Source organism: Columba livia, chromosome 14, assembly GCF_036013475.1.
Source record: "Columba livia isolate bColLiv1 breed racing homer chromosome 14, bColLiv1.pat.W.v2, whole genome shotgun sequence".
In the NCBI taxonomy this organism is placed as follows: Eukaryota; Metazoa; Chordata; class Aves; order Columbiformes; family Columbidae; genus Columba; species Columba livia.
This window is the reverse complement of record NC_088615.1, coordinates 9,558,084-9,568,779: the sequence shown is the minus strand read 5'-3', so window position 1 is coordinate 9,568,779 and position 10,696 is coordinate 9,558,084.

Genomic DNA, 10,696 nt, shown 5'->3' with positions numbered 1-10,696 from the left:
TACTTAATGAGAGGCTGGCTGTGTAGCTGGTTTTCCCAGTTTACACACTATGTAGTGCTTTGGAAGGAAAAAAAGGTAACAGCAGCTTATTTCCCCAGTTTAAAATAAAAAATAAATAAATAAATAAGACCCAATTACCCAATGAAAAGCTGTATTTCTGGAAAAGAGCCCTGACTCGGAGGAAGGTCTTTAGTGCTGTGAGAAAGCTGTGTGATGCCCATGTGATGTGTGAGATGGAGCAGGCTGGGGCTGCTCTTAGGCCAGGGGACAAGGAAGGGGCCATCTCACCACCCTGTTTCTGTATCCCCACTGCTGCTGGGCACCTGTAATGTCCTTGAGTCCTTCTCCCAGGCAGGGGGCAGCTGACATCCTATGCAGGAGCTCATTCTCAGTGGTTTTAGTGCCTACTGAAGTCCTGTCTGTGATGGCTCTGGGCCAGGCTGAGATCTTCTAACACCTCAGGAATTCTTGCGTGCTGTGTCCACACCTCAAGGGAAAGCAAGATCACAGTCCCCATCTCAGGTTCTCTTTTTCTCTTGTACTCTGAGACAGAAGAGTAGGTGACATCTTTGCAGGCATTAAGATATACGTCCTTGATTTATTTGAAGTTCTTTCTTATGTTGTACAGGTTGTTACAGTAGAGATTTCTCTCCTAGAGATGGCATTCACGTAAGCCAAGAAGGTTCTCTTGCATTTACGAAGAAAAAGGCAGAGTCAGAAAAAATGGTGAGATTCAAGGAGACGAACGGGAAGAAGTACAAGTTGCTAAATCGGATATAAAAGGCCCAAGAACAGCTTCCTTTCTTTAAAGCCTTCTTCTTCCTATATATGCTCCCACAGTGATGCACAGACTGATCACTGCCAACTTAGAGTAGTATGTAAAGTATCATTCCAGAGATAGGTTCCAAAAGGAATTAAGCCATGTAGTGAGGGGAAATTTAATAATTTACACCAATTTTCAAAGCACTTTTCACAAACTGTAAATCCTGTGACAGCTCCAGAATCAGACACCAGTGGAACAACCAACCTGTTAAGAGCCATACATGCAGAAGGAGAGTATCCTTTTAAGAGGGTCTCAGAGGTCCCATATGAGGTTTCACCGTGGGATACAAAATGCTGATACATCAAGAAACACTTTCTTAGTACAGGTGAAATACCACGGCTACTGGACTGCAGATCACCAAATTTCTGCAAAGAATGCAAAAATCCTGATGAGTGATGGAGAAAGTAATGGATTGGATCACAAGGAGAAAGATGTGGAGAAACGACAAACTTGCAACTTGGGACGCACGGGCTGAGATTGCCCCATCGCCAACACCAGGTCCTTCAAGACTGGCACCTACATAGCTCATCTTCATGGATGGGACTGGCTCACTGTCTAGTCCATTGTTTCAAAACATTTAGCACCAAGGTAGCCTACTTGACACGTAGTACAGAAAATCCTGCCAACTCTTATGGAGGAGGGCCAGGCTATTCTTACTCATACAGCTAGGTATGAACCAATATCTGTGCTTATTTCATTATTAAATTGTGATTGCTGTGTTTCAGTCAAGCAGTCTGCAGATGACTTTTCAATGCTTCCAGCATGGAAAGCAAGCTGCAATGCAGGAACGGCAGGTGGAGGGCTCTAATGCAGCCACGTTGTGAAAGCCTTGCACTGCCCGTCTATCTGATGTGTCCAACCTTCCCCTGCACGCTGCACTGAGAGGGAAATCCAGCACCCAGGGTCATCTCACAGTGGGACAAAAAAAGGAAAGGTGAGTGGACTTATGATCTGTCAGGTCTGCAACGTTTCTCTTTCCTGTTGTGAAAGCAGTCAGGCCCACAAAACAGATGCTGAAGTGAGAACTGGTGACCTTTCTGGACAATTCCTGCTTTCCTCTGCTTACTTATGGAGACTGTTGGTTGTGAGATGCAATACGTGCGATGCTCAGCAAGGCTGGCATGTTGCTGTCATCGCTTTTTGCTTTTAGATGCCTCAGCTCTTACTAAATATCATTGCAGCAGGGAAAGCTTGGTTCCACTGCTAGAAAACCCAGGAAAGCTCTGGTGACTGTATTTTGCATGAAACAAGGATGAAGGTTCTTTTCAGGTCTGCTCCACTGTCTCACAGCTCCTGAGCACCACAAGTTTTGATTAGTTAGTTTAAATGGTTTAAAATTAAATAAAACTCTTCTGAAAGGAATGAGGGCTCCATTACTCGCAGAAGCTAATGTAAGTCCTGAGGACATCCCATGGTCCGTATGCCAGAGCAGAGCATGTGGCTGCCAGGAGATGCCACTGCCCTCTTCAAGCTGGTATGTGAAGTTTCCTGAGTTCATCTGGATTTTACACCTTTCTGTCGCAGACAATCTTGCTATTACTATGCTATGGTTTACCATTTCGTGAAGGAATTAGAATGACCCTATTTTCCTTTATTTCTACACTAGCATGTGTCATCCTTATCTAAAAGAAAGGAAAGAAAAGTAGACCAACACACCTTATCTCTAGAAAATGAAACTAATCTATAGCATCTTTTAATTTGTGGCCTTTGCAAGCTCTTACATCTTGATCAGTGTACACAGTAAATGTAAAACAAACCAGCTTGTCATCTTGGTATTTTTTTTCTCCAAGAAATCTTTTTTCTACATTAGAAAAAGGAAAAAAAAGAAATTAAAAAAAAACAAACCACAAACTATATAGTTTCTCGAAAACACTACAGTGGGATACAAATTCTTTTATGAGAAGTCAGAAGATCTGGAGGTTCACGCTGACCAGGCTAAGACAGTTGTTTGGAAATTGGACATTTGTGCGTCATTTTTGGTCTATCAATCTCTCATCAAAAGAAGTGCATTACAAGATAATGTATCTCCAAATATTTACACATTAAACCAAAAACGTACAAAACATCAGATGCAGACTTCCAAACGAGCCAGAAGCAACTGCCTGTAAGAGACCACAGAAAGATATTGGGAGGGTTCTGGTAGTGCCGTGGTGCTGGCAGCACTCCTGGCTGAAGGAGCTCTCTATCTCCTGCCTTACCCGGCTCACCAACTCCACCCTTTAGTACGTGGGGAAGTGAGGTGGAGTATGGGGATATAGAGTCTGCTGGGGATATATGATCTGCTGCGGATACACAATCTGCTAACGCACAGTCCTGCCCCAGGCTGACCACAACCAGTTTCCCCGCTCGGGTTTCCCAATGGCAATGTAGGGGACATTTCTAGGGGCTAACGCACCCACTGCCTTTAAGCTTGGTGACCTTTATTAAAAAATCTGAGTTTCAGTTATGCATTTTGTTTCTATTTTTTCCAGCCAGAAAGCTTAAAAGGGAAGAAAAAGCTTCAGAAAGCCTGGACTTGGCCTTGGTAGCTCCCCACTTTGGCAACCGGCTCATGGGTTTATGGCCTTGGAGGGAAGTGGACTCACACTGTCACCTTCCCACCTACTGCGATTTGACTACTGAATTTAACATGAACTTATTTCAGTTTTTTTGAGCAATGGTTGAAAAACCTTTATTTCCTCTCTACAATTTTGGCTTGTGTTCCTGAAAGAGAGATTAAGGGAGAGGAACAGAGGGAGACCGGATACCTAGACATGAGGACAGAAAATAAACTGCTGATGGTATTTAACATACAAGTTACAACATATTTTTAAAAATACATTGCTGCAACTGGTCATCAAAATGAAGACTTCTAAAACATCAAAACTAAGTGTTTAAAGATTAAATTAAAAAGCTAGTCTTTTTGCTGGGATTGCAGCAAGTATTAGTTTTCATGGTCTTTGGATCAGCCTCTACATGCTCGAATAGAGCCTAAACTCTCCAAAGAGAAGCCATAACTGGTGGCACTCGCTCTGTGCCCAAGCCACTGCTGGTCTGACCAATAATGGGAAGTTCTTTCTCTGCTGGTTTGACTTTCGGTGATTTCTGTTTCACTGTAAATTTAATACAGCTTGTCTGGTGACCTATTTGCCCTGGAGCAACAACAGCATGAAACGGATCTCACTAAGCAATCGAATAGAAATGAAAAGATGTAGCGATAGCACTGTCATCACTGGCAGATAAGAGACTGCAAGAAGGAACCCGCAGGCTCAGGGAGCAGATCAGGGGCAGGTCTGGAAGCTCTGCCATTCTGATTTTCAGCTAGTAACAAAAATAGAGATCTTGTCCTTTTGGCTATAGGCCTGGAAAGAAGTTGTCTGATCTGCTCACTGTCCAGTAAACATAATTACGTCTTATGAATGGAAAGGTCCTAATTATGTATCTTGCATACAATTTATGCCACCAATCACTTTCACTTAGAGAGCAAGGCAGCTGCATTGAGACGTCATTCCTTAGATGAAAAGGCCCTAGAGACTCTGCTATGTATATCAGATCTTGTAAAATCTTTGCAAAGACAGACCGTAGCAGCTACTGAGAAAAATGGGATTTCTAAAGAATACGTTTTCCTTAAAAACAAGAAGCAGCAGAAACTTCTGTCATAAAAAGCCCCTCTCCACCCATGGCTTGTTACCATATTCCTTGCACAACCTTGGCTAAATCAAAGATGCTTGTGAGTTCCTTCCTTTAAAACCACATAAATCTGTTTCTTCAGCCATCTGAGAAACCAAGTGTGCCCAAAATGTTACAAATCGTTTATTTCCTTCAGGGGTTTCTGATTAAAGTCATTGTTCCAGCTCTTGCTGCGGGGCTTTACTGAATGAAGAAACAGAGCAGCATACCCATTGAAGCAAAAAGCTGTTTCCTCAAGGGACTCTACCCATCACAGACATCTCTTTACTGCTGTTCAGGGAATTACAGCCTCTTGATCACAAATCTGTGATTTTACCCCTTCTCTAACAGCCCAGTGCCCTGAAAGATGCCACTGCCTGGCTCGCGAATGCCACCCTCGCCTGCGACATACTGTTGTGTGTCTGATCGCAATGTAGCCCACTGCCATGCGAGGGTCTCTGGCTTTTTCTAGGTATTTCCCGGAGCCTGTGTGAAAGCTGTAGCTGCCAAATGGGAGGTACATTTCCCACACTGAATCACCCAAGGGAAACTTCAGAGAAAAGGCAGGGAGCATCCACGCCAGGCTGGAGCCATGCTCGGTGTGCAGGCAGCAGAGGGGCCACGCTCGGCCAGATAAATTCCTTCCCACTAGGCAAATGCCAGAGAAAAGACAACAAATTGCAAACTGATGTTTTCTCTTTCCAGGACAGTTTCCAGAGATCATGCTCCTCTTTCAGCCAGACTGACCAGCAGGAAGCTCAAGCTTTTGAAGATCTTTGAGGCATAATGGGATTTAAGGCATAACAGAAGAGAAGCTTGAAGGTCAACATTGGGGATCTAAAATAAATCTGAAGGGCTACCACGTGATCTGCTGGAAAAAAAGGAAACTTCTGTGGCCACACAAAGCTCTAGCAGACATTCACCCTGATTTGAAGACTCCATCTGAGAGAATTTCTAACTTAATACCGTTTTGGTCACCTAGGACTATTTTTGCATTGTCTCCTTTCTGCTTAAAAAGAGAAGGGGTGGGATGCGACATTGCAATCAGTGTTTGCAGTCTGAGGCCTGGATCCTTACCCACACGCCGGTGCACCTGCACTTGGCAGAGGTGGGATCACAACCAGGGACTATGGGGTCACTCCCCAGTTGTGGAAGCTGTAATTCAGAGTGACAACTCCACAACTCCATCCACTTGTCTGTCTGCTCCACAGACCCCTGCAGTATTATCAACTTTCTTTGAGAAATGTCCTGCTTTGAATCCAGGGGGCAGCGAGCTTGCAGCCTCTCAGTTTGTCTTCTCAGGGACTTTGGAAATGCTGAACATTATTGTCTCTTTGCTTTCATGGAACCATAATTTACATAAACACAGGAGACAAAACCCACATCTGAAAAAAAAAATGCTTTCGTAGATTTTAAACCATTGTTTCCTGTTGGAGTGTGATATCATAATGTTCAAATTAATCACTTCTGAGGAGCATTTGTGAATTTCCGCAGTACTAAAGAAAAGTCACAGCAGTAGGTGACTCAATTCCACATTTGATTTCTCTAAAATGCTGTCCAAGCTAGTGGGAAAAAATAGTGGGCACCAGGTATCAGTTTTATAATTGGGTTTTTCCATATTAGAATGGGAATTTTGTGAAGACTCAATTAAAAGGAGTGTCCTCCTATTCTTCTGTCACCCATCAGACTGAGTTGCACATGGACGCCAGCATGCTGCCATACCTACTCTTCTCTTGTTTGCTGCTCTCTGTGCAAGCACAGAATTGCAGTGTCCGGGAAATTATCCGGTATACAAAACGTCTGCTTGTAAGTGGCTGTTTAGCACCTTAATTCTGTAAAAATGCACGCTTGTAAAGTAGATGATAATAAATACTGATTTCTCCCTTGTTACTTTTTCAGGAGGAAAGTTTTGTAAGTTGTCCGTGTAGGGAGACATCTGTCAGTGTGAGTAAATTACTCTTGAGAATATGATGAAACTAAGAAAAAATGTACTTGTGTGTTGAATGCTAGCAATGCTGAATTTTAATGTTCACTCTTTTCATTTTCAGTCATGTTCATGCCTTCCCATTGCTGAGGTAAGTCCACTTTTTTTAAGCTGCTGCTTCAGTATTAACTGAGTTTAAGTTTCATCACTTTTATCCTTACATAACTTTTGTTTTTGGTTACGAGGAAGATTTTCTTACACTGGTAGCCGCAAAATTGAGCTTGATGAATAGTGGTGGGGAGGGAAGCAGAAGTCCTCCCATTATCAGTGCAATCAGAACCAAGCCCAGAATCAGGCAAAAGTCCTCTGGGGGCTTGACTTACAAATCAGGAGATACAGGTTCTTGCTTTGTAAATCTCCCCAAGGCCTTGGTTTATGGTTCAGTGCCTAAATACTGAGTAAACCTGGGCCAGAAATGTCAAGCCCAGTTCTAGATGCATCCAAAACCCATTTCATTTTTGTAAACCTCCTCAGACATGGTGAAACCCAGCATTAGCTGAAACTACACTTCAAAGAGGTTACTTTTATGGTTTGAGGTTTTCGGAGAGATGTGACAGGTGTTTCTTACAGTGTACATGACGATCCAGTGTTCTACAACCCCCCAGAGTTCATGTACCAGTTTTCAATAGAATGTTACGTTTAATTGTGACATGCTGCTGCATTTAGCAATACATACTTTTTTTTTTCTGTAGATAAACAAAAACCACATTCTGGCTTTTCCTAATGCCTTCTTTGTTTAACAGCCTGGCCATGAATTGGCATGCTTTGTGGAAGGAACCGAACACATGCTGAAAAACAACATCTCTTCAAAAGCAATAATTACAAGGCTTAATCTAACCTTTCAGACTCAACTGGATAGAAAACTCTGTGAAGTAAGACTTTTCTTACCTTTCTGCAGATCTTTGCCTACCTTTTACAAAATAGTTGATTTTTTTATAATTTAAACATCTCTAGCTAAGCATTTGATTAATATCAAATGTGTTTTAAATAGCTGTTTGATGCAGGAGGCAGGTGTAATTGCTGCAATATGCATGAGGCAATCGAAAGCTATTAAAATTGGCAGAGGAAGCAGGGAGCTGAGTTATGCCCCAGTGTGCCCTTTGCCTTCTCCAAAGCATGAGGACCTTTAAACTCTCTGGGAGAGGAGCTTAATTTAAATTGCTTTTCTATTCTCCTTTCTCAAAACTTGTTTCTATGCTGAACAGTAATAATAATGATAGTAATAAAACTGGAGAGAAGTGGCATGGCTAGGGAGAGATGGGCAGAGACATCCTTCTCTTCTGGAGCACTAATCCTACCTAAGCTACAGTTTCTTCAAGGATACTTGGGCATGAAATAGTGCTGTGACCTGCAGCATCTTCAAACTTGCGATGATGCTCAGGATGACTCCTGGATCTGCCTTTTCTGAGGCAGTGAAACATTCTTTAGTTACATACTGAGCAAACCCGCTGTGTAGTTCTGTGACACACGGAAGATGGTGATGCTGCAATGTCTCGTGCTCCTTTAAGTCAGCTTCAAACTTGCAAGGGGGAAGATTGGTCAGATGGCACCGCAACACTGAGCACACCCATTGTTCTGGTCTTACCCAGCTTCTCATGCGGCTCTATCTGCCCTGTTTGCAGGGTTGAAACAGCTCAGTCTAAATACTTCAGCTGTAACTATAGGATAGTCCAGCTGCCACTTTGTTAGTCACCATGAAAAGCCATTCTTACACTCACTGCTGAAGGAACAGTTGTTTAGGAATTGTTTTTGAAAACCTTGCTTAGCTCCAAAGAAGACACATTTTAACTGTTTAATCTAAATCCTGTACTTTTTTGGTAACCTGAACTTTGTTCTTTCTTTCGTCACAGAGCCTGGCACGTGGAGATCAGTGCCAGTACAACACCAAGGGCAACGTGAAGGAATTTTTGAATAAAATTCTGAGAACCTATCAAGCAATCAATAAACCTAGAGCTTAAAAAAACCCAAAAAAATCTTTAATAAAACCCAAAACTCTTTGATAAGAAGGGGGAACAGAAAACTTATTTATTGTATTTATTGTTCACCTGAAATATAAAAGATAGATATAAGAACTGCTAAGCCAATAAAATTATAATTTACATGAGCACTAAAAGTATTCAAGAGTCTTTATTTTACATTTTGTACTTGGTGAAAGGTTTGAACATCCTGTTTTCGTACCAGTGGGTGTCAAAGCGCTTCTGCAAAGCTGCAGTCCAGCAATTCTACTAATGTGCAAAATGCACACTCTGACACCTGTATCATGCCAGGAATATTTGTGGGTACAAGACTCAAACAGAAATTCTGTGTTTTCTTTCTGCATCACTTTTATTTTTTGATAGTATCTACACAGCACTAATAAGTCGCTTATCTGCTTTCTTGTAAGGCTGAAGATTTTCCTGCCCAGAGCCACTTTTTCTTTTTCTTCTAAATATTTGGTAGTAGAGAACTCATGAACGTCTTAACACACAAAAGCAAGACCGTACTCAAGGTTCATTACAAATTCTTAACAGGCTTGTGTATTTAGAATGTGTTGTGGACAACTGTTTCTTTCTCAGGACATATTTAACACTGGGTTTTAAGAAAACCTTTCTATAGCGCCATGAGCTCAGATGTGCTTCTCCATCACCTCTCCACACAGCACTACAGAAACCAAAGAGGCAACAGGGAGCTCTCCTGGAAAAAAACAAAAAGCCCAAACAAAACCAACAACAAACAAACAAACAAAAACAAATAAGGGGAGACACTTAACTCAGATGCCTATTCCAGCCTTACTAGTAGTTTCTTTGCTCTCTTCACACAAGCGAAAACCCCAAACAGGTGACAGAAGGTCAGATTCCATCTCCTTTGTGCCTCGGAGAGGAACAAAAAAGATGAGGCATTTTAACAGGATCTTAAAAGACCTCGATGAACAGAATTTCTTCATCACCTCCATTGGAGTACGATAGATTTTTCAGACTTCAAGGAACAGACACAGGTATATACTTTCCTTTCTTTTTTCAGCATAAAGTGTGATATTGGTGGGATGAGCATGTTTCTAGAATCAAAAGCATGATGGAAACGCTCATGAACTACATTATTATTCTTAAGGTTTGCATTAATAAGGGCTTAGGGGAAAAGACAGAACTAGATTACGGAAAATGCGTCTGACACAGCAATATAAAGGAGTTAAACTGACATAATACATAACAGACACAATGCATTTCCGGATGTGTTTCTGCCACCTGCTTCAAATCTGACAAGAAGATAATAAATATTAAAACACGAAAGACTACTTCTGTGACTATGCTGATGCAGATAAACCCCAAGAAATAAAACAACTATTTCACCTTTCTTACATTTTCGTATCTTCCTATATTTTCTACTCTAAGTTCAGCTCAGCTTTCTCCTAAATAACCATTTCTTTTGATTCTAGTGCAAATAGAAGTCATCCACATTTCTGACAAACCAGCAGAAAGCTTACGAATCCTCTGGGCCTTGAACGGAAGAAAAAGGCTCACTAGTATCCAAATTATCCAAATATCACTGCATCAAATACTGATATTCAGTCTTGTCAATATTTGCCAAGTGCAAGTCCAAGCTATTTCAGTGTTTCCATGATGTGTTGCTTTTCATATCTTTGTCTGTGCAGCTCACCAACATTGTGCCCAGTCATAATCTGTAGCAAGCATAAAATCTGAAAAATGTTGATTCATTTTTATAGCTGAGCAAAAGACTTTGTAGGTCATAGGACTGCAGGTAGGTGCTCTGCACTGGGTTTTCAGCAACTGCAAGGAAAATAAAAATTATTTTGTCTAATACTTTTACTCCCAAAACAGCTTAATTAGATTTATGAAATCAATACAGTAATTGTGAAATTGTGGCAAACAACATCATAAATTCAGTTCTACCCAACATAATCTGGCAAAAGTCAAATGTAGTCAGTCAGCTTCCAGTCAAATCACTTCTGCAAGACAGTAATAGGAAACTCTTGCACAGAATTTGAAAAAACAACCAAACCTACTAAACTGCAGAAGATATATCTGCAAAATATCTACTCATCTGATGCCTTGGTTTGCAATCTGCGCGAGAGAAATGATCATTGTGTACTTAGAGCATGCAGTGCAGAACCGTGCAACCTGAACTATGCATCTCCACTGCCGTCTGTCATTGTACCTGTACGCCTTGCATTCGGGAGCTGAGGCCAAGTGTTCGCACTGGTGCTGTCCTCCAAACCCCTGTGATCCAGAGTCCAGGAAACATGG